General features: G+C 41.5%; 1 protein-coding gene across 2 annotated transcripts in view; it reads right to left on the reverse strand.

The window, feature by feature from the left end:
* Window positions 1-625: 625 nt before the first annotated feature.
* Window positions 626-21,938, reverse strand: part of SLC35A5 (solute carrier family 35 member A5) — a 65,943-nt gene continuing 44,630 nt past the window's right edge. For both annotated transcript variants that reach the window (XR_004355431.1, XR_004355432.1), the window contains one exon: window positions 626-826. The gene's annotated coding sequence lies outside the window, so the exon portion shown is untranslated. The remainder of the gene's footprint in view (window positions 827-21,938) is intronic.

Raw genomic sequence — 21,938 nt, forward strand, 5'->3', positions numbered from 1 at the left:
GGTTTTTCTCTTGCATAGTAATTTCTTTTGATTGATTATTTTCTTAGTCATGTAAGGCAATTTAGCCCAGTGATATATTTGGAGTTGAAAGGCTGTGACTTTTGTCTCCATTGTCTCAGTTTTGGCACATAGGGATAATGAGTTTCACTAACCAACAGTACATGTATTCATTGGCATTGGCTGCTGTTGACCATGGGAGTCAACCTGATTTCCTCATGCTCCTTTTTTGGAAACTTTCAAACAGGGATGAGGAAAATTAGCTGACTCTCAGTAAGCATTTTAAAAATCATTCCCTCACTGCTCCCTGCCCCAAATAAACAGCAGAAAAATTATACTTTGCCTAAGTCCTCAAAGAGCTTTGATTTTGCTCAGATGTTATGAAGGAACTTCATCATAACAGAAGTAGAATTAGTTTACATTCTTTCCTTTTTAATAAGGCATTGAAAATATTAACACTGGCTCTGGCTGAGTAGTGTTTAATGTCAGCATCTCATCATTTGAGCCAAGTGCATTGCTGACTTCAAAAGCAAGCTACAGTTTAAAAAGTGGCTCCATAAAAATGCTGCTGATGTACTTCATGTTCGTTATTGTTTATCTCTCACAGAAAAGATAGGAATAGAGGCAGTTTATTCTTAATCTTTTATCTGCCAGCATTATGGTATTAAAAATATTGGAAATTCTACCAGAAATAAACTGGGAGAGGTCAGTTGGCAGCACGATGAAGGTGGCAAATGCTAACTCATCTTCCTGTAGCACGAGTGTCTGAATGTCTCTAAAAGAAGAAAAACTTCTCAGGAGCTCAATTTTCTCCTCATCATGTCAAAATCTGCAAACACATAAAATGAAACCTCATATTATGTCAGTGTCACCTTCTGCAGTTAATTGATGTTTAAAAGGATACATTTTAGAAGTACTACCTTTCACCTTTACTCATCATCTTTTGTTTTTGACAGAGGTAGTCAGGACAAGCAGCCTTTGTTCCGTGTACTGTTTGTTACTGTAGGTAAAGTACCTTCCTACCCAACTTGGGATTATATTTGACTCCACACTTTTATGGGATAGAAAAGAATGCACAAGTTTTCCGATGAAAGGGTTGCCCACTCACCACTAAACAAACAAAGAAGGAATGAAAAGATATCAGGTCATTTTTCTTTTAGCCACCACCACTCACACCCCTCCTCAGCAGAGAGCACATCAGACACGAACAGCCTTGTACAGGAGAGTTCCGATAGAGGCTTTTATATCATTAGTTGAGAAGATGAGGGCTACTTGCAAGTATTTTGAAGGTGGGCTGATCACTGTCAAAGATCACAACCTTTGCTTCCTTCTGCTGGGTAAAGTAGCAAAGGAAAAGGAATGAAAATAATTTGTGGGGATGCTTCCTGAAATAACCTACTTACCTGAGAGAGCTCTGTTAAATATTTTTAAGCTAGCACCAGCTAATTAAACAATTAAAGGTTGCAGATCTTGCCCTGAATATAGGGTCAGGTGCTGAAAGACTCTTTTGTAAGTGGTAAATTGCTGTGGCTAGACAGAGAGCAAACTACACACGTGATCACAAGCCCTCAAAAAACAGTCCCTTGTAAAGGACTTTTAGAAAAGAAAAAAACAAACAGGGAGCCATTCAGTTTTCAAATCAGCTGGGAACAAATTTTCTTACTTTTGAACACCTTTTTTCCTGCCAAAAGCAACAAGATGAAAATGAAAAGGGTCTAAACCAGCTATTTCAGATCTGCACAGTGCAGACCCACAGTCCTAGGTGACATCAAAAGCATGACTCCACATGATACTTCCTTTGCAAGGTGGCTGGAAAACAGATGAAAAAACCCAAAATCAAGTTTCACAACTTGGCAAAGAAAATTGTGATCTTTTAAAATGAAAGTTTGCAAGACAGAAGAGAAAGAGAAGTCAACAACAACCTGGACCCCAAAATGAGTGAGTTCAATTATCCATGCCTCAGCACTCTGCTTAAACTGAGGACCTTGGAGACAGATGATAGGAAATGTTCAAAAAATACAAGTGTTGGTCTGGAATAACTGGGTGCTCTGATGGAAAAAATGGAAAAGCAAAACAAAGCAGCTGCATTGAAAGGACTCGTCTATACGTGTGGGTGACATGCACCCCATGGTAGCAGAAAATAAGACTGTATAGGAAGTGATTTTCTTGTCCCATTCATCAATGTCTTGGATGAAGGGACAGAAGCCTCCTCAGCAAGTTTGCTGACAACACAAAGCTGGGAGGAGTGGCTGATACCCCAGAGGGCTGTGCAGCCCTTCAGAAGGACCTCAACACGTTGGAGACAAGGGCAGAGAGGAACTTTCTGAAATTCAACAGAGGCAAATTCAGAGTCCTGCACCTAAAGAGAGGGCACCTAGAGGATGGAGCCAGGCTCTTCTCAGTGGTGCCAGGCAACAGGACAAGAGGGAATGGGCAGAAACTGATGCACAGGAAGTTTCACCTGAACATGAGGAAGAACTTCTTTACTGTGTGGGTGGCTGTGCTTCCTCACTGGAGATATTCAAGAACCATCTGGATGCAATCCTGTGCAATGTGCTCTAGGGTGGCCCTGCTTGTGCAGGGAGGTTGGACCAGATAACCCAGTGGTCCCTTCCAACCTGACCCAGGCTGTGATTCTGTTATTCTGAGATAACCAACTTCAAAGTATTTCCAATCTGAATAAACATCAAAGGATGAAACACTACTCATGCACCATAATTATTATTAAAATGTTTTCTATCTGAAATCACCAACAAATTTCATTTTGATACCCTCTGAATACTTAAATGAGATTTGAAAGTGCAGTTTTTACATTTGAAAATCATAGTTTTTTCATTTTGAAAATTAGATTTTTCAATGGAATGAATTCCCATCATGTGAGTCAGGAACACTTTAAAGTGACTCTTATAAAGTTCTTACAAGAACTTAGGAGTTTTCCAACAAAATGAAACATTTAAACCAGGGCTGCTCTGGAAAGGATGCAGTTCCCTTCCATTACCATCATCCATACCACCCTTTTAAAATAAGACCATCCTCAGACAAAAGGATATTCCCCTTTCTATTTATGCAAGATCCCTACTGAAATAAAGGGTTCTAGTATAGCCCTGCCTACCTCTGATTTGCTTATCTAAGTATGTCCTATGCTTTCTAGGACCACAACTAAGCCCCAGTAGGGTAGGCACAGGCCTTCCTTCTGGCCTTCTTTCTGCACAGGTCACTGAGAACAGAGATCTTTCTGCAAAGTACTGGGCTTTGAAAACCTGTTCAATCTGCCCAAATGCTAATAATTCCATGTTGTTTTTCAGAGTTACCAGAGTTGTCCTTAAACAAAATCTCACTTCATTTTCCCTCTTTAGGCAGAAAGCCCAGAGCTAACTGAATGCGTTCTCTCTGTTCTTCAGTGACTAAATGTAATGCTGATGTGTGCATATAATGTGGGAATCACGTTAATCATAGGCATACATATTTCAAAGCCAAGAGTGCTGGTTGTGATGACCCAGTCTGATCCGCAGTGTAACACCAGGCATAGAATTTCTGTCAGTGATTTCTGCCTCAAGCCCATTATTTTGCACCTCAGTTCCCATCTGTATAAACTGCACTGCAGCTTCCAGACACAGGGTTTGTTATGCCTCTCTCTGCTGCATAAAAGAGTTCTTTGTTCACAGAAACCTTCTACCACACTAAAGTCTTGTGGGCTCTGACCAAGCCACCTCTTTACCTTCTCTTTTCTGAAATGAATAGATTAAGCTTCTTATATGTCTACCCCAAAGGTAAGGTTTCCAAGCTTTGAATTATTCTGCAGAAAGACCACAGACCTACGCTCTTGGTATCTCACAAAAATCCCAAAGATATGAAGCTCCTACAGTACAGGCTCTTCAAAGGTCACACAGTTAATCATTCAGAAGTTAGTAATTTCAGCCTCCCAGTTGGATCCACAGCCTTTGCTTTGCCCCCAAGCATGTGTGTTTTGTTTTTAGTTCTGATATTTCTCAGGTTATCCAATAGAATATCCCTGTGCACAAAGTAAGTTTTAAATGGATCTTAGCAGTTGCACACATGCAGGGCTCTGTGTCCATACACAGCACAAGGGCTCAGAAACTCCTTACACACTCATAATAAACACAGGGCTTAAACTGAAAGTGGTAATAAGTAAGAAAGATTTGAGCAATTAGGTGGGGTATCACAAGCAGTCTTGGCTGTTCTGGTTTAGACTTAGGCTTTTGGTCTGTTACTGCTGACCTGGTCCTTTAAAAACCAAACTTGGCTGAAAGAGCTGCTCCCAGTATTTCCTGTTACCCTGCTTGACCTGTCATACTTGTGCCCCCATCAAATGCCAGCTTGCCAAATGTCCTGTTCCTGTAATTACTAGCAAAAACGCATGAAATCCGTGTCAAACTAATCATTTTCATGGCAAGATCCCAAGGTTTTGCAGCAATCTGATGTGACAGAGAGATCTCAAGTAGTTCTCAAACCTTAAAAGTATTAACATTGCCAATGGATTCATCAGGAAATTACTATGTAATACAGAATCCCCTTTACACAGTATCTTAGTATCTGTTTTGGAAAGATATATACAGGTATATGCATACACAACTCCAGATTTCAAAATCCTTGCACATAATTGCATTGTAAAAGTCACTGATTTTAAGAGAGCAAGTGAGATTTAGAAGTTTAACAGAGATGCTTAAGGGACATGGAAGTCCTTGAAGATGTTTAAGGTATTAAGCAATCTGTAAGAGGTGCTTAATATCACAGGGAAGCCAAAACCAAAACTGTTATATAAATTGTTCTAATCAAGCTAATGAGAATTGAAAGCTCACTTTACAGAATAAATGTCAAGTGTTTGCTTTCCAATGTTTTTTCAGGATTTTTTGTTTGCCAGTTTCAATCATAGCTTCCATATTTTTTTAATAAATGAAAAAGTTATTCACCCCATGCCTCTTCCCAATATGCAGCTGCTTCTACCTGTTTATATTTACCACTTTCATATTTTTAAAAACTGGGAGCAGGAGGAGGAGCTTGGCAATAGAGCAAGCAAAACAATATAAAAATTTTTTACTAAAAACTGTTGATAACTTTTTTTTTCAACAGAATATATTGGTGAAAAATACTATTTTTTTTTTCATTTTATCATTAAAAATCAGTAGGCTGTAAATACAGCAAGTCCTACAGCTTTAGGTTCTTATTTTGGGCTATCTGCAGACTCCAAAAATGTTCTAAGATTATTTTCACAGACAGTAAGACTAGACATGTCTCTTTTTCTTTTCTATAAATGCTGGGAATCTCAAGCCCCTTTCCATGGTAGTAAATGGTCTAGATTTTTGACATACATTTGGCACTCTTAATATTTACTCTAAGTGTAACATTACTATTTTCTTGCAAAAGTCTGAAACACACAGTCCATTGCCTGATTCCATACTGAGTGTGAGGTAATGCCTCTACCCGCTGGTCAAGAAGAAACCTAGGAACCAGAGAGCTGCTTTTTCAGCAGAGTTGAGCTTGGTGTTTTGATTTTCAACATGCTTTGCACTAAACATCACTAAAGCCCTTTCACTAATTCTGATTTTGTGATTTCTGCTACTGACAAGTAGAAGCAGAACCCAGCAGAGCAAAGTGATGTAGCATTAGGGTATTGTTCCAAAAGCAACATCTAAATGTGACGGCTGCTCCATTGTCTGGCTCTTTAAACCCAGCCTAGGATTTTCCTTATGGGACAGTGCTCCAGCAAAATAAATAAATGGGCTGTAGTCTAAACTCCAAAGCCCTCTATAAGATGTTATTCTGTTCCAGGCTCAGCAATAATAGGAGAGACATCACATTACAGCAGACGTACACTTCTGCACTTTTGGAAAGATCAAAGCTTGCCTTGTCTGCAATAACTTTGGGTAGATACAAGATGGCTTGAGCCAGCATGGTCTAAAACACAGTAGGGGAAAATGTCATCAACATCCTACGGGGTAATTTAAATGCCAATTTCTTCTTATTGCCTCACTGACTGAAAAGCCTGAAAAGCAGCATAATTGCATGGCAGCTGGTAGGTACATCAGTGGTGGGGGGAAACACCAAGTGGAGGAGGAAGCATCATAGAAGGGCTTATACCTCTGGGAACTCTGGAAAATGGAGAGAGGAAAGAGGCAACATGTTCAGGTTTAAATTATTTAAAAAGGGTACGTTCCCCACATTTTCTACACATTAACCTCAAAACCAAACACTCCACCAAATCTTTTTTATTTTTACAAAATGACGAGTTGGGCAGAGGCTGTTCAATCCAAGTGAAGCAGCTATCACCTGATGCCAGATACTTTCCCATGGAAATCTCCATGTAGATCATTGGTCCTGACTCTCCATTACCTCCAAACAATGCCTACATACATTGAGGTAAGGAGCTTGATGTTTTCTTCATCTTCTTTGCATCTCCTGCCACTAGCTCTGACAGAAATTGATTGAGAAGAAGGTTTATACTAACTTTATCCAATTGTGGTGCTGAAGCCCAGGTCATACCTGGAGGTCCTTTTCCCCCTGCCCCTTCCAGCAGGGTGGGCTGTGTGGTGGCCAGCAGAGTTAGGGGCAGGAGTGAGCTGCTGCCTTTTCCCACAGCCTCCCAGGGATGGCACAATATGGTTGTAACAGACTGGACACACTGCCAAAGCATGCACTGACTGAGACTCAGTGCCCTTTAAAAATGTCACAATTTAACCTTTACAAGCAACCCTTAACTTCTGATTTCCCTTAGCTTGAAGATATTGGCTTTGGACACAGAGATGTTTCAAGAGCTCAACACACACACTCCTCAGGCAGACACTGCTCCCTTGAAGGGATTGTTCCAATGCCTGTTGGGCTGCAGTGCTCCCAGAAAAGCTGCAGCCCCAGGACAGTCAATGCTCAGGATGATGGGAGGGTCACAGCCACAGACTAAGGAGTGAGGGGCTGTTAGGGGGACTCTGGGCTGGCTGCCTGGCTACAGACAGGGAGCAAGATGGACCTGGAGGGGGTTCCTGAGGGCTGCCAGCTTCTCCACAGGAAACCTTGGCTGCATTTTCTGCTGTCCTACATGACTCTCAGTGGGCTGTAAATCAGGATGTTAATGCAGAAGCAGCATGTGGTCCTGTACAGACAGAGGAGGAACTCAGCCTCTTCTTCCTCATCAGGGACAGTAATGCCTCCAGAAAGTCAAGCACAGGATGATTGTAGCTTGCTCAAAGACACTGAGTAGTTAAGCAGGACATATGATTTAACACTCATTTCTTCTCCTTTTGCCTCCAGTCTGTTTCATTCAGGGTCAGGGGCTGCTCTCACACAATATTACAGTGTTGGTCCTGCCTCATTAGGCAGCTAACATACATAGCTGACACACAAGGTCTGGTTGCATCATATGTCTTCAGTTGATTTCTTTCAAAACAACTAGTTATGCTAGTTCAAAGATGTAAAAATGTGTGTAGCACAGTGTATTCTTTCAAAGTATAAGACCTTACTGCTGATTTGCTGCTCCCCGGTGAATGCGTATAAAACATCAAATGTGTTTGTCATGAAGCATTACACAATCGGTCCTGGACCCTGCAACTGAAACATACTGTACCTTCCATATTGCAGTTATCCTACCATAGCTAAGAGGTAATATTTCATCCAGTTCAACACTGGATGAAATATCCCACTCTTTCTTTAGTGCTTAACTGCAGCCACCGATAGAACTGAGTTATTTGCAGAAGAGTGATAATTGCAATTCTTCGTATTATATGTACTATTTCTCCTGCAGCATTTTCCTGCTCTGTTGTGCACTGGTGTGGCCTCACCTCAAGTCCTTTGTGCAGTTTTGGGTACCACAATATAAGAAAGATATAAAGTTTTTAGAGAATGTCCAAAGGAGGAATACAAAGATAGTGAAGGGCCTTGAGGGGAAGCTGTATGAGGAGTAGCTGAGCTCACTTGATCTGTTCAGCTTGGAGGAGACAGAGGGGAGACCTCATGAGGGGAAGCAGAGGGGCGGGTGCTGACCCCTTCACTCCTGTGACCAGTGACAGGACCCACGGGAAGGACCTGAAGTTGTGTTAGGGGAGGATTAGGTTGAATATTAGAAAAAAGTTCTTCACCCAGAGGGTGGCTGGGCAGTGGAACAGGTTCTCCAAGGAAGTGGTCACAGCACCAAGCCTGACAGAGTTCAAGAAGTGTTTGGACAATGCTCTCGGGCACATGGTGTGATTCTTGGAGTGGTCCTGTGGAGGACCAGATGTTGGACTCAATGACCCTTGTGGATCTTTTCCAACTCAGCTTATTCTGTGATCATTTGGGATTCCAGTAACGGAAAAGAATCTTGCTATGCTAGATGCCATACAAAAGAAGAGCTAAATGCTGAGCTTTGCTACTCTACAAAAATAGTGTTCAAATTTGATGAGGTACAGGAACAGGATAATTTGGATCTACAACCACTCAGTGTTTTGATCTGGCAATACGAAATGGGTCGAGAGGAAGATACAGGAAAACATCTAAACGTTGGAAGGAAGGGGGGCAGGGAGGGCAAATGAAAAGACAGATGGTTGCAAGCAGCTGAATCTAGTCAAAACTAAACAGAATTTGTTTTGGTGCTGATACACAAAAGTTACCACGGAAAGGCAGTGAAATTTTGGGATCCCCTTTCTACAGTTTTCACCTATCCAGGCTTCTTATGAACCTCCTGAGAGCAATAAGTTTATAATCCCTAGACAGCCATTGCTCAACTATTCTTTCAGCTAGAAAGATTTTGGGCTTTTTTTTCTACCTTTCTTAGAGAGCTAACGTAAGTCTTCTTTCTTTACTGAACTTAGGCCAATATCTCCCTGCTTTACCCCATCTTGACCTGCAGGTTTGATCACTGTCCTATCTTCAAAATTCTTGAAAATGTCTGAACACTCATATTTCCCACTCTGCTCCTGCCATGTTCTTTTTTTCTAGACTAAACAAAACGGATTCTCTCGGCCTTTACTCACAGTTCATGTTCCCTAAGCCTCTTATCACTCTTGTTGCTCCTACAGTGACTCTTTCTTGTTCGTCTACATTGTACTGACATAAGATAGTGGAGTCTGTCAGGGTGTGAAATAGACCTACAAGGAAGGGAGAGCACTTACACTGCAAGAAATACAACAAAATAAATACCGGCATTAGAGTAGTAGGAGTTATTCCATACTGCCAGTGATTTATTAGGTGAGACCAAATATATCATTTCTACCTTTGGTTTCTTCTGGAGTGGAAGTAGATGGAAAGGGCTGAAAAAGTCAGTGCCACATTAACTCATGCTTTCACAAAAAAGTCATTAATAAGACAGCTCTTCCCCTGTCTCTGGATAGAAGTCAACGGACAAGCTGGAGTGGAGGAGCCTGTGGTTCATAAGCTTTAGTGGCACTAAAATGCTTTTGTCTCCTGCTGATGAAGCAGCAACAGAATGACATCAGATTGCACACACAAACACAGACCCTGAGAAGCAAGGGTGTAGTAAAAAAGCAGGTCCATGCTGTGCAAAGGAACATGGTGGAAATGGCCTTCCAGCTGATGTGTGCTGCACCAGCTCCGGAACAGGAGACAGTAACTGTTGTTATCACATGACTTTGTAGCAAAAATAAATAAATAAATAAAAGATAAGTCCACAGAGGATGGTGCTTGCGCAGCTTTTCAGCCTCAGCTAGTGTAGGTCTGGTTTATGTTTATTTGCAGGTAATGTGTTTGGAGGGTATGGTTAATCAAAAGGCTTGTAGCAGAATGGAGCCCCTGTAGCTTGTTTATCAGCCAGACCAAAGGCCATCAAAATCCCTTATTTTTTTTCTGGGCTCTGAGCTGAGTTTTTTGTTTGGCATTGTTTCACACTGTGGTGGACTCCAGCTGCAAAGCAGCCTACCTCCTTCCTTCATTTTCCCCTTCCAGAAAAATCACAGGGATGCAAATACCTCTGCCCCATTCTTCTGTGGGAGTTCGCTGGCTCCCCTGCTGGAGCCATCCATCAGCTTTCACAAGGAAAGACTGAGAATCTTTCACAAAACAGGCTGGAATAGTCTAGGAAATTGGGGGGGGGGGGTTTCCTCTAACTTCTAAAGGAAAGTTTGAGCCCACAGTTTGTTTAGCATTTGATTTTATTCAACCCTTACTATGGGAAATTAGGAAGAGGAAAGTCAGAGTTGTCTGGAATAGGCTCAGATCCAAACTATGCTGCTGAGAAAAGGAAAAATAGCCAGAAGAGCCATATGCATAAACAGACAGCTAATTACACCAATTCTTTGCTTGACCAAATCATTCCTCACCCTGCACATCTCAATTACTGCCTCACCCATACCCATTTCAAAATGGAGGTTGTGCTGTGTTGCTTCTCCAGTATTTCCAGAGACTCACACCCTGGTTCTCCACTCCCCTATTTTTTTAATCATTTACGCCAATGTAAAGAATGAGTAGAAAATTATCAGGTCAATAGCCAGAGCTTCAGCTAATGGAAATCAGTTACGCACCATCCATGTTAGGAAGGGGCTCTCCCTGACTGCACAATTCTTCATGGGATGAGATACAGGAATAGAACCCTGCAATTCTTCTCTGACTCACTGCAGTTGGTATAGACATGCACCAGTAGTTTCCTGCATGTCCCTTAACCTTATCTCTCAATATCCTTTTTCTCTCTGACGCCTCTGCAGCTTCGTCATCTCCAGCAGCATTTGTAAAGGCCTTCTGCCTCCGCAAATCTTCACCCCACAGAAGACCTCATCTCCCCTTCTGTCCAGGGGGAGGAGGGTCTTCAGATTCTCTTCCTGTTCTGATCTCCCTCTGAGGAAGAATTTCAGACCCATGATTTGCAGGGGGAAAAAAATTATCTATGTAGCAGAAGACCTCATGGTAAACATCCTGTTGTGGCCCAGCCTCCATTACTAACCTGGATCCCTTGTAAGAGATTAAAAGCAAAAAACAAAAAAAACAAACCAAACTACCAAAAAAAAGCCAAAAAACCCAAACCAAACCAAAAAACCACACACGCAACCAAAAAAAAAACCAAACAAAAACTCCCCCAAAACCAGCCAACCAACTCTCCTCTCATCAAAAAAAAAAAAAAAACCAAGAATGGGAAAAGGAGGGGTTAATTTATATCAGAACTTAAGCAATAATACTATCACAAAACAGATATATCCATTCCTCTGGAATCTTTGGTCTTAAGAATTTACAGATGAAAAATATGGACATCCTTCTGCATATTATTTTTCCCAGTGCACTTAACTTGGCAGCTCAAAAGCTTATAGCAGGAGAATGGCTGTAGAATTTCAGGGATCAGTTCAAAGCCTTGTGCTGTAGCAAATCATCTGGCGCTTGACCTATACACAAACTGAAAGCCTTGGGAAGAACTCCACCCTGGAATTTTCAGCTCCTTTAAAATCAAGATCTATGTGAGTACTGTGCACATACATATTGCATCTGAAACACACACAGGAGTTCAGGTCCCAACAGGAACTAGGACCTCAGCTGATACCCTCCACATGCAACAGCAGCAACAAGCTGAAGTGCTTACAAGTACCCTGCTCACTGGCAAAATGCAAGTTTAAGTTACAGCTCAGGTGAATGACTTGACAAATGTCAGGCCTTTCACTGAGGTTTGAGTTATGTTACAGTAATTAGCAGTTTAGACAATCTGAAGCACACCTAGTTCTGGCAGCTCAATTGGCCTGAGATAATAAGGTAAGTGGTGATAACCTCATCACCTGTCTGAACCAGAAGGTGCCTCAGTCTCCTCCACAGGGGTGAATTGAATTTGGTCTCTGTATTCCACGTTGTCCCAGTGGCTCTTGCCTAGACAGGGAACAAGTGTTTCCAAGGGCATTGTTTATGATATGCACAACAGTAACATCTACATTTGCATGTGGAACCTCTGAATCAGCTCCAGGCCCACACAGCCCATGCGCACACAGCCTGCCCTGCTCTCCAGGGCCTGGGATCACACATGCAACTCAGTCAGCCAAGACACGTTGTGTTTATCTGCCCTCATGAGCCAGAGCTCCACTCCTGCCAACAACCATTCTTGTTTATTCTATATCTGTCTGCCTGTCCTGGCACTCTGTGTTGTAGCATCTAAGAGCCAGCAAGGCGCAAGCAGTTGGATGGATAGACTCGTTTTGTTCAGGTGCCCAAATAGCCAGTGGGTGGGTAATGGATTTTGGTCAAAAGCCATGCTAAGGCAGTTTTGAAAAGGAAGGCTTGACAACAAACTACAGAATTCAAAGTGCCCAGTCTCTAATTAGATGAATTTAAACAACTAAAAATCTCAAAAAGCAATTTTCTTGGGCATTGGAGAAGTTCAGATCATGCTGGGATTTCAGGATTCACATTGTGACTCATCCTAGGTGACACATTATTTTTCACTTACTTTCCTCAGCAACAATCGCTTATGTTTTAGAATAAACATCTGTCAGGAAATGGATCATATCCTATAGGAACAGAAGGAGGAAACCAAGCTTTGTTCATGAAATGCTAAGAATGTATTTTTAATGACAGAGGCCTGGGGCAGTTTCCCATAATTAGTTTACAGGAGTATGTCAGAAAGGCTCTGGCAGGCTGCGCAGTCCTCATAAATCTGCACCATTGTGAAGTGTTCCAGGGTCCCTTCAAAGGGACTGGACCAGAGGCAAAAATAGCAGGATGCCCTTCATGTGGTAATCCCAGACTCTGCATACTGGGAGGTATAGGAAATCTTAATGAATTAGGGAATTAATAGGGAATCCACTCCCTGGAGAATTTTACCTCTAATCTACACCAAAGAGAGGGGAGGGAAGAATAAATAAATAGATGTGCTCACAGTCTTTGACAGATCCAAAATGGACTTCCAGAGTCTTTAATGTTTCTTCATTGCTGACCAGCCATGACCCTGTAGACAAAAGTAGTCAATATATTCTTCATAAGAAAAGTAGCGAAGTTCCCAGGCAAGTTTAAATGCATCTCCACAGGTGTCACCTGCACTTTCTCCAAGACAATCCTTCCAGTGGCGTATCAGGTAACATGGAGGGCAGGATGTATTTTCTGCCAGCGTGTGAGAGAGCTAGTGTGTTTAAGATTCAGAAACTGAGACCTGCTTCAGTGAGGTAGAGTCACCCCCAAACAGGCTCACAGCACTTGGAAGCTGTTTGAACATAAGAGAGGGCAGCAGCTGCCTGTATGCCCAGGAGTGAAAGGTGAGGTTCACCTCTGTGAGGTACCTCCAGGAAAGACTGCAGTTGTCCAGTGGTTTTGACCTGTGGAAACAGTTTCTTCCCATGAAGATGCAAACACCCATACAGCAAATTTAAAACAACAATTTACCATTAATTTATCTTAATTTTTCTTTCAAATCTAAAGGTGTTGTAAAGACACCTTGATGAATATCAATGCTCCACTGGTAGGTACCACAACAATAATAGAGAAACTTACTTTTGTTTGTTTGGGGTTTTTTTTACCCCTAGGGAAGAAGGTAGTGCCCATAGTTGTCATAGCTGACCATCCTTACAGCCCCAGAACATACTTTCTTCCCTTGCCTCCCACAAAGCCACGAAAACATTTCCTTATTCTCTGGTTGTGGTTTCCACAGACTGAAGATAAACTCTGAGCAAGTTAAGAATGAGGAAGGAATAAAATTGAAACAATATCACTAAGAGAGATAGCAGTATTTACTAGCTCCTTCAAACTTTCTATTCAAGCATCTTAAGGACTTGACACAGCCCTGACACTCTGGTGTTGAACAGTAAGTGCTATTGCCCTTTTCAGAGCAAGGACCTCTAAGCCAGAAAGTGAAATGCAGTCTCCTGACATGCAGATCTGTGTTTTAAACCAGAAATTGATTATTGTGTGAGAAGCTTTGTGATACCACAGTCTGCATGTTAACACTGATATAGTTACGTGTTCCAAAACAGGGACACCTCCATGAGAAATCTCATTTCCAAACTATTTAACAAATCTAAACTTCATCTTGAAATAGAGAAAGCAAAGCTTCCCCTTTGGCAAGCCCTTTTAGAACATGTAGAAGAACATATGACAACAACTCCATTCTGAAGTGTTTATTCAGAAGTAATACAGCCTGTGCACTAGAGCACACTAAGGAGAGTCAAACCTTCTTTATCTTTTATTCCTATAGAAGTTGTCTTAGTTCTGTCAGTAAGAGACCTTGGGACCATCCCATTGATTCAGCAGACTAGAGAAGCTTCACATGGGGTTACATGAGCTACACCAGGTTAGACAATATGATCTGCCTCTTTCTCCTGCCACTTCTGCCTTCCATAAGATGAAAACACTTCCCCTTCCTAAATGGCTTTGAAAGTTACAGAAGAAAAAAACAAACTGAAATGCAGTGAAACCATCAGATTGCTTTACCAGTACATAGACTGAAGGATGCCAAGATCTGATGCCAAGAGCAATGCCTGCTGAAGGCATTTGTCTTTCAAACAAAGAATTTATCTTTCAATCTTAATTGAAGAAATTAATTGTCCAGTATTTTGCATTTATATATGACAACTAAAACTGAAACTGGAACCTGAGCAGTCCCAGTGAATCATTTATTTCTCATCATTTAATTCTCATTACATTCAGAATGGCAGGGCCCAGCTGGGAAAGGCAACCTTCTCACCAGCTGGCAACAGCTGAGGACAAAGTGCATGGAGTGAGTGAGTGCTTCACTTCAGACACTTGAATGAAGTAATGTTTTACAGTGCTAATGTAAATACAGTTCAATGAAGAGGATGCTGGCAGGAAGCCACAGCAAGGACATAAATTCATGGTGCTGGAAGACCAACTTGGCTTGGCCTGCTGAAGTAGTTCACAAAGCAATCCAGCTTTTCATATAAATAAACTTTTTACCCAGGTAGTAAACCAAAAGAAAGGTTGGATTTTCTATAAGATGTCGTGATTCAAGGGATGGTTCCATTTCCTCCACAACTCACCCTTGCCCTGAAAAAGATCTAGTAAAATGAAAGAGATTCTCAGATATGTCTGACTTAGTTCATCAGTTCAATTGAACAGTGCACAAGTTCAATGAAGCTACTCTCTTCTTGTTCATTCTCACTTGCATTGCCAAGGTTCTAACTGATACTCTCCCAAACTGGGAGTTTTGGGCTGTAAATATGTGTCTTTAGTGACTCCTCCAAAGAGGAGAAGCTTTCAAAGTATTCCTTTAAAGAGAAGCCACAGAATCTTCTTCGATTATTGCTTACTGGCCTTCTGTAGCCTTCCCATTTGCCTCTTACAATCTCTTTATAAACACTAAGTCTTATGAATGCTTGGGAACTCTCTTGCATCTGTTTCAACTGACAGAGGAATAGCACTGGAGGTGGATGATGTCTGTAAGCGTTTGTTCATCAGAATATATCTGCAAATATTCTGATGAAGGCAGTCAGAACCCAAAGAAAACATCACAGAGGACTTTCACTTTTTCTGTCCTTGGTAAATCAAGTAGCTGTATTTTCCATCATCAGTAGTAGATTATGCCACATATCCAGTGTTAACTCAATGAAGGTACTCAATTTACCTCACTGCTTGCAGAGTGCTATTGAATTCTGACAGTTTCAAGAGTTGTAGGGATGGATATCCCTTGCAGGCTTTCCATTTCCTTCTTCCTTCCTTCAGCTTGAACCTATGCAGTGGCTGATCATAAGTATCCACTGCATTTTTACTCTCTCCCCTGAACAGTTCTGCTCCTGTTGATATTTTGGGGATTTTTTTAACAGTTAGCTTTGTTCTCTCATGGTCTTTCAAATAAGCTGGAATCATAATCCTCAAACTATCCCACCTTTAATTAGAGAATCTTTGTGTCTGAAAAATTCTCCGTGGCCACCAAGGCTGCATATTGTAACATAGTGTACCTAGAAATTCCTTCTTCCTGCTCTGGTTTTGAGGACAAACCAAAATTCTCTCCTCTCAAACCATCTGGGACCACAGAGCTCCACAGACATTGACAGAACCCATCCCAGTATCTTACATATTACAGCACTCCCTGGGGTAACGGGTTCTCTCACACAGCCATCTACATAACGTTCAGATGTAGGAAACGTTATGTAGAAACTGAGGAAAATATAACAAGCTGTTACTGTACAGAGGACACCTGCAATGCAGCGTGCCATGCCTGCTTTGTAGGAAGATGTCTGCGATGTTTGAGCTCAAGAGGAAGGCTGTGGATGTAGCTTCTCTGCTTACATCTGGAATTCATATAGGACAGTACACAGTCCTTGTCCTCATCCTTGACTCTAATCCTTCTTTGGACCTATATGATCTCCACGAAGATCAATACAGGCTCCAAGGTCCAATACCTGGTCCAAAAAAATTTAAGCTCTTTCTGAAGTCAGCTGCTTCACACCAGCTCTCCAACATGCTCCTTCCCTTCCTCATCAGAGCTTTTAATTTTCTAATAGCTGGGACTCAAACTCTGAACTTGAAGAGTCAGGTTGCTCATGTCCAGGAATGTCATTGCCAACTCGAATATGTCATGCTGACATCTGGCGCTGCAGGCAATGATTTAAGATCCAGCCACTGCTGAAGTGGAAATGAAATGGGCTAAGGCAGCAATGCAGTCATTCATAGGCAAGTTTAAACTCCAATCACCCCAGTCAGGGCAGGTGGAGAGAAAAGAAAAAGGAGGTCACATCCTATGGAAGAATAGGAGAGATGACAACACATTCAGAAACAATGGCATGTGTGAAGAGTTAGAACAGTAGTGCATATAGAGCTCTTTTTGAAACCAAAGGAAAAAGCTTCTCAGCCATGGTCAAGGTAGAAAGGAAAATGCTGAGAAGGGAAAGTTTAGTGGTGAGTTGCAATTTGTATCCTCCATCCTTCCACCAGCCAGTGTGTTTATGCTCTGGTAGGCAAGTCCATGCTCTCTCAGTCCTCTCGCTGCTTGGTTTTGAAGCCAGCCCTCTCCTCTCCCTGCTGCTTTCCTAATGTGATACTGGATCTTCATTCTTTTTAGTTGTCCTTTTATATGCACAGCTGCCTGCCAGGCTTGCTAAACTATAGAAACGTTCCCTGACATCAGGGCTACATAGTCATTGCTATCCATCAACATGCTCAGTAAATGGGAGCAGGACAGTTTTGGGTTTTTCAACAAACTCACAGCTAACACTGTAGCATTTTATGGGATGGAAAAGCTGCACTAATAGGAATCCTATCTTTTGTCACTAAGGATAGAAAAGGCTGAAATACACAAATGAGGTGATGAGAGGCCCACTAGTAGCAGCAACAGAAAAAATACATTTTAAACAATGAATCATACATTCCAGAGTTAAAAAAACACATTGTCCTAAGACTGGCTGCTTTAACATGGCATTATGGGAATTTATAGGCCATGCATTTTAGAATTAAAATTATAGAACTTGTGTCATATCCTTAGGAAGCTCTTCAGGGTAATACACAAGAATGCAGGATCATCCCCTTATTTGTCCATGTATTCCCCCCCCCCCTTCTGCATAGTTTCATCGACTAGAAGAGCTAATGAGTGATAAACCCACTTTCAAGAACAGCAGGTCTGAGTCCATGTCCTATGCAGACTAATAGGGAGTAGAAGCTGACATTGTTGAAATCTGTTCCAAATAGAAGGAGTGACAGATCAAACCACTGAAATTTCCTACAGTCTTTGTTTCCATATTTGCAAACTGTGGCTAATGAAAGGCTGTCATGAGGCATAGGCACTATTTCAGAAGTGCCTTGCAAAGGCTTACATATTGCTAAATGTCAGCTTCCAGTTTACGATCTCAAATAGGAAATAATAGATATAGACAACATTATCCTCCAAGATAGGCCACAATGTGTGAAACAGGAAAAAACCTCCAGCATTGCTACAATATCTGCTTTGTGAATGGCGCGACAGGGACTGAGGATTGTATTTATATGAGTCTGTACAGATCCTCATATAAACACTGGCCTGAGATGGCTCAGTGAACGTACTAAATGAAGGCACCATGGCATTGTTCTGCATTGTCTCACTCGATTCTAATAAAAACACGTCGCAATGCCTAGACACATGTATTTCTGACCTGTCAGATAGTGTGTTATTACATTTGCTTCCTGGAATAACAGAGAGGAAACTTACCTTCTACAGACATGGATCTGTGGTCAGAGATTTTACGAGTAAAACAGGCTTATCACACAAACTGGGCTTCTAGTTATTGCTGCATCGCACGTCCCCTCATAGCTTCTGTTCAAACCACAGGCTGCCTCCTAGAGGGCACCAGGATGATGGAGAACTTCCCCAGTCTGCATGTGTTTATTTTAGCCCCATGTACACATGGAGTGGAAAGTTTTAAAAGTTTTAAGTACCATCTTTCCCCCTACGGGTGAGTTTGGCCTGCACTGTGTGCTGCGTATTCCTTAATCACACAGCCCTCTGGCTGTAGAGTCGGCTAGAGAGAAGGATGAGCAAAGAGACGTCTGTTTTGGATTAAGGGATTGCTCCAAAACTTTCTGTTCAGTGCAAAAAACACACCACCAAACCTTTGCACTGTGAAACAGCCAGAATCCTTAAAAGGGACAGGATGGGAAGAATTTGGTAGATGCAAAGTAACTTCTTGTTATGTGCTGTACAAGAATGGCAAATGAAGAACCAGAGTAAAAAATATCATTAGAAAGAGGGAGAATTTAGTTACAAACTTGTCACAGGATAATAAGGGCTTCATCGTTCCTCATAATCATAATATTCTTCAAGCATAAGGTTTTCATTTTTTTTTTGTAAGTAGAGAAAAAAAATCAGTTCCGAAGTAAAAAAAATCCAACAATAAATTCAACACTTTCCAAAATATTAATGTTTGAAAAAACATGGGGAAAAAATTATTTGTGGATTTCTAGCTGGCTAAAGATTACAGAAGGAGGTTATTGGTTTTTCTGTGATCTTGCATCACTCTTTTCCCTTTTCGTTCCGCAGAGGTTCATAAATCTTGGAAGCTTGCTATGCAGCAGGTTTTTTTCACTGATATTAATAGCAGAGGGACATTAGTACATCACGAAGCCTCACACCAAGACCTGAAGCTGGGCTAGGACTGTGAGTGAAACCCCCAACTTCAATAGTGCCTGGGAATCAGTTATTGCTTCAGTGAAATTTTTTTTTCATTTAGAATAAACTAGCAGGTCAGATCCCGTGGATCAAAAACTCCTCTCCTATCTGTTGGTCTAATTGTCAGTGCTGTTACATGCAAACATTTCTTCTCCTTGCAAAGCCATTGGCTGTTCAATTCAGGGCGATAGAACCAGAGAAAAGCAGTATTCTGAGTGCCTCTGAGGCATCCCCATGTGGCACTAGATGGCGTTGCAAAACAGTTATGGTACAGTTTAGTGGCGAACCACAAGGCTGATAAGGTTGTGTAACAGGCTTAGACAATAAGGTTGTGTTACTTGCAACACCTCGGAGAATCTGTTTATGTTTATGGGTACTAGCTCCCATCAATTTTAAATCTCTTTTGAATAAACTGAAAGAATAAACACATAGAATCTATTCATTTTCTTTTTCTACCACAGACCCTACTTGCTACTCCTGCAAGTATAGCAACACAATGGTTCATACCAAGCTAATCCACTAAACCAGGGAGAGTGGAAAAGCTGGGACTGTTTCCATACTGAATATGGCCCTAACTTGGAAACTCTATCAGGCACATTTCTAATGTCAAGCAGCCAATTCGTTCACTGCCTTCCCTTAAAGCTTGCGTAGCTGATTTTCTAAAAATTATATGGGTAGGTCCTATGTCTATTAATACTTGAGATTTTCTCATAGAATCCTAACATTTAAAAAAATAATAGCTAGGAGATAGCTTGCCACTCTGCTGGGAGCTTTGGGAATCAAGCCAGTATCTCGTCTCCTACTTACCTGGACCAGGGCTGTCAGCTGAATTTAGCTCTGAATTACGACTGCACTGCCAATTGCCTCCCAGGTCTGTGTTCAATTACAGCTGTGTAGGTGCACCAGAGGCATTAGAATTGGCAGAAATGAAAGGGGAGAACAATTTGGTTCTGCCTTTACAGTTTAGCTAATGAGTTTGCTGATGATGTGTGAGCCTAGGAGAGCTCAGATCCCTCGCCGAGAACTGCGCCTGTTCTGCAGAGCCAGCAGGCTCATGTTTACATAAGGTCAAGTCACACCTGAAGCTTGGACATTTCCTATTTTCCTTCTTCTTTCTGCATGGAATGTGTGTACGTATCCAATACTGTCCAGGACTGGAATGCCAGATTGAGATGGAGTGGGTGATAAAGGCCAGTACAATCATCTAGGACTTATTCTCCTGCCAACAAGATATCCTCTAGTGCTTTGCCCAGCTCAGATTAAAGTGACCCGGGCTCCATGAGCTATCTCCCTTGGAATGTTACTTCCAAAGTTCTAAAACATCTCCTCCTTAGCCTCAGAAGCTTCACCCTAGACTTGCCTTTGACCAGTGATCTCACTGCTCTAGCCTTCCCAGTAGAAAATCTCCTGGTCTCTGGTTCTTCATGTCACAAGCTGGTGGTTGGTCATTTGCCTAAATTTTATGTATCTGCTTTTTTCACTACCTCCTCCTAAGTCAGTCTCTCAGTCTCTCAATCACTTGTACTGTTATTCTCAAAGAAAATGAAATCTCTCCCTCTATAAATAGTTCTGTGTGTGTTTCAGTCTGCTGCTGATCTTTCCATTACCAAAACTTCTTGACATTTTATAGCCCACCATCTGGCTGTGCATGATGGCATGCAGATGTTAGTCATGCAGATGTCAGACATTTTTGGCTACCAGCACAGCAATAAAGAAATATTTCTCTAACACAAAAACTTGAGATCTCGCCTTAAATGAACTAAGTAATGAAAGGCTGTACTGAGTTCTGTACTGAGCTCCCTTCGCTTCTCACTGTTGATGAATAAAATCACATTTTGCAGTTACATTTGGGGAAAAAATGCTCATTCTTCTCCTTTGTATTGTTTCTTAAAAACCCCTAAAACCTTCTCTTTGCTAAGATGTCCCCACACCCCTGCCACTGAGTTAATTGACATAACTTTGGCCACCGGTGCGCTACCACAATGGCCTGGCACCCCTGCCTCCATGCTTTCATTGTCCCTTAAGATCTGTCTATCCACCTTTTCTTGACAGAGATTATAATTCCCCTGAAGAAGATATTTTCTTGATGTCCAATAGCATTGCAGCTACAGCCAGGCTACTAATAGCCACCATGGACGAAATAATAAAACCTTAACTCCTTACAGGAATTTTTAGCAGTCAGCAAGAATAAAGTTTTATCAGATGTAATAATGTATTTGCAAGGGTGAGATTAAGGACAAATAGGTTCAGAGTGTTGGTCACAGTTTTAGCACCAGACAACTATTAGCAATAGATATTTGAAGACAGTTTTGAAAGGCAGTGGGGAGCATTAGTGGATGTGTGAAACCAGGACTTTTCAGTAGGTAGTTTTTGGTAAATTGCAATGTTGTTAGTCCATAATAGGATGTGGGTTGCCTTCTCTGTTTGCTTTTTGTGCTTTTTTTTCCCCCCTCTGGAAGGGTTAGCAACTATAATACTAGTAACACAAATGAAAATCAGAGAAGAAAGTCTGTGGAAAAGGAAGGAAATGGAGTGAGCTTCTGATCATCTCCCTTGTATCCTGCAGAGATGTGATAGATCCCAAACGGTTTTGCAGAGCATGGATATGTGCCCTCATGCTTCTGGAGATTAGAAAATTATTCCTTATGGGAGGTGAAGTGAGTTGGCTATTTTATAAGCATCTGCATCATGCAACTGTTTAACACTAATCACCTCAGTAGAAAGGATGCTGAAGAGAACTGGAGGTCCGAATACAGTGGCATTTCCAAAAGCAGTAGATATGATGCGCCAGATACTTCCACAGTTGAAGGTGGTATCAGTGTAAATTCGACTTCCCTATTCCAACAATGTGACTTTCAAAGATAACTGCAAGAAATAGATATCTAAATCATGTTTTATCATGCCTACATTATTGTATATTACTTGGTACTTAAGACAATCTCTTCTT

This window comes from Chiroxiphia lanceolata, chromosome 2, assembly GCF_009829145.1.
Source record: "Chiroxiphia lanceolata isolate bChiLan1 chromosome 2, bChiLan1.pri, whole genome shotgun sequence".
Classification (NCBI taxonomy): domain Eukaryota; kingdom Metazoa; phylum Chordata; class Aves; order Passeriformes; family Pipridae; genus Chiroxiphia; species Chiroxiphia lanceolata.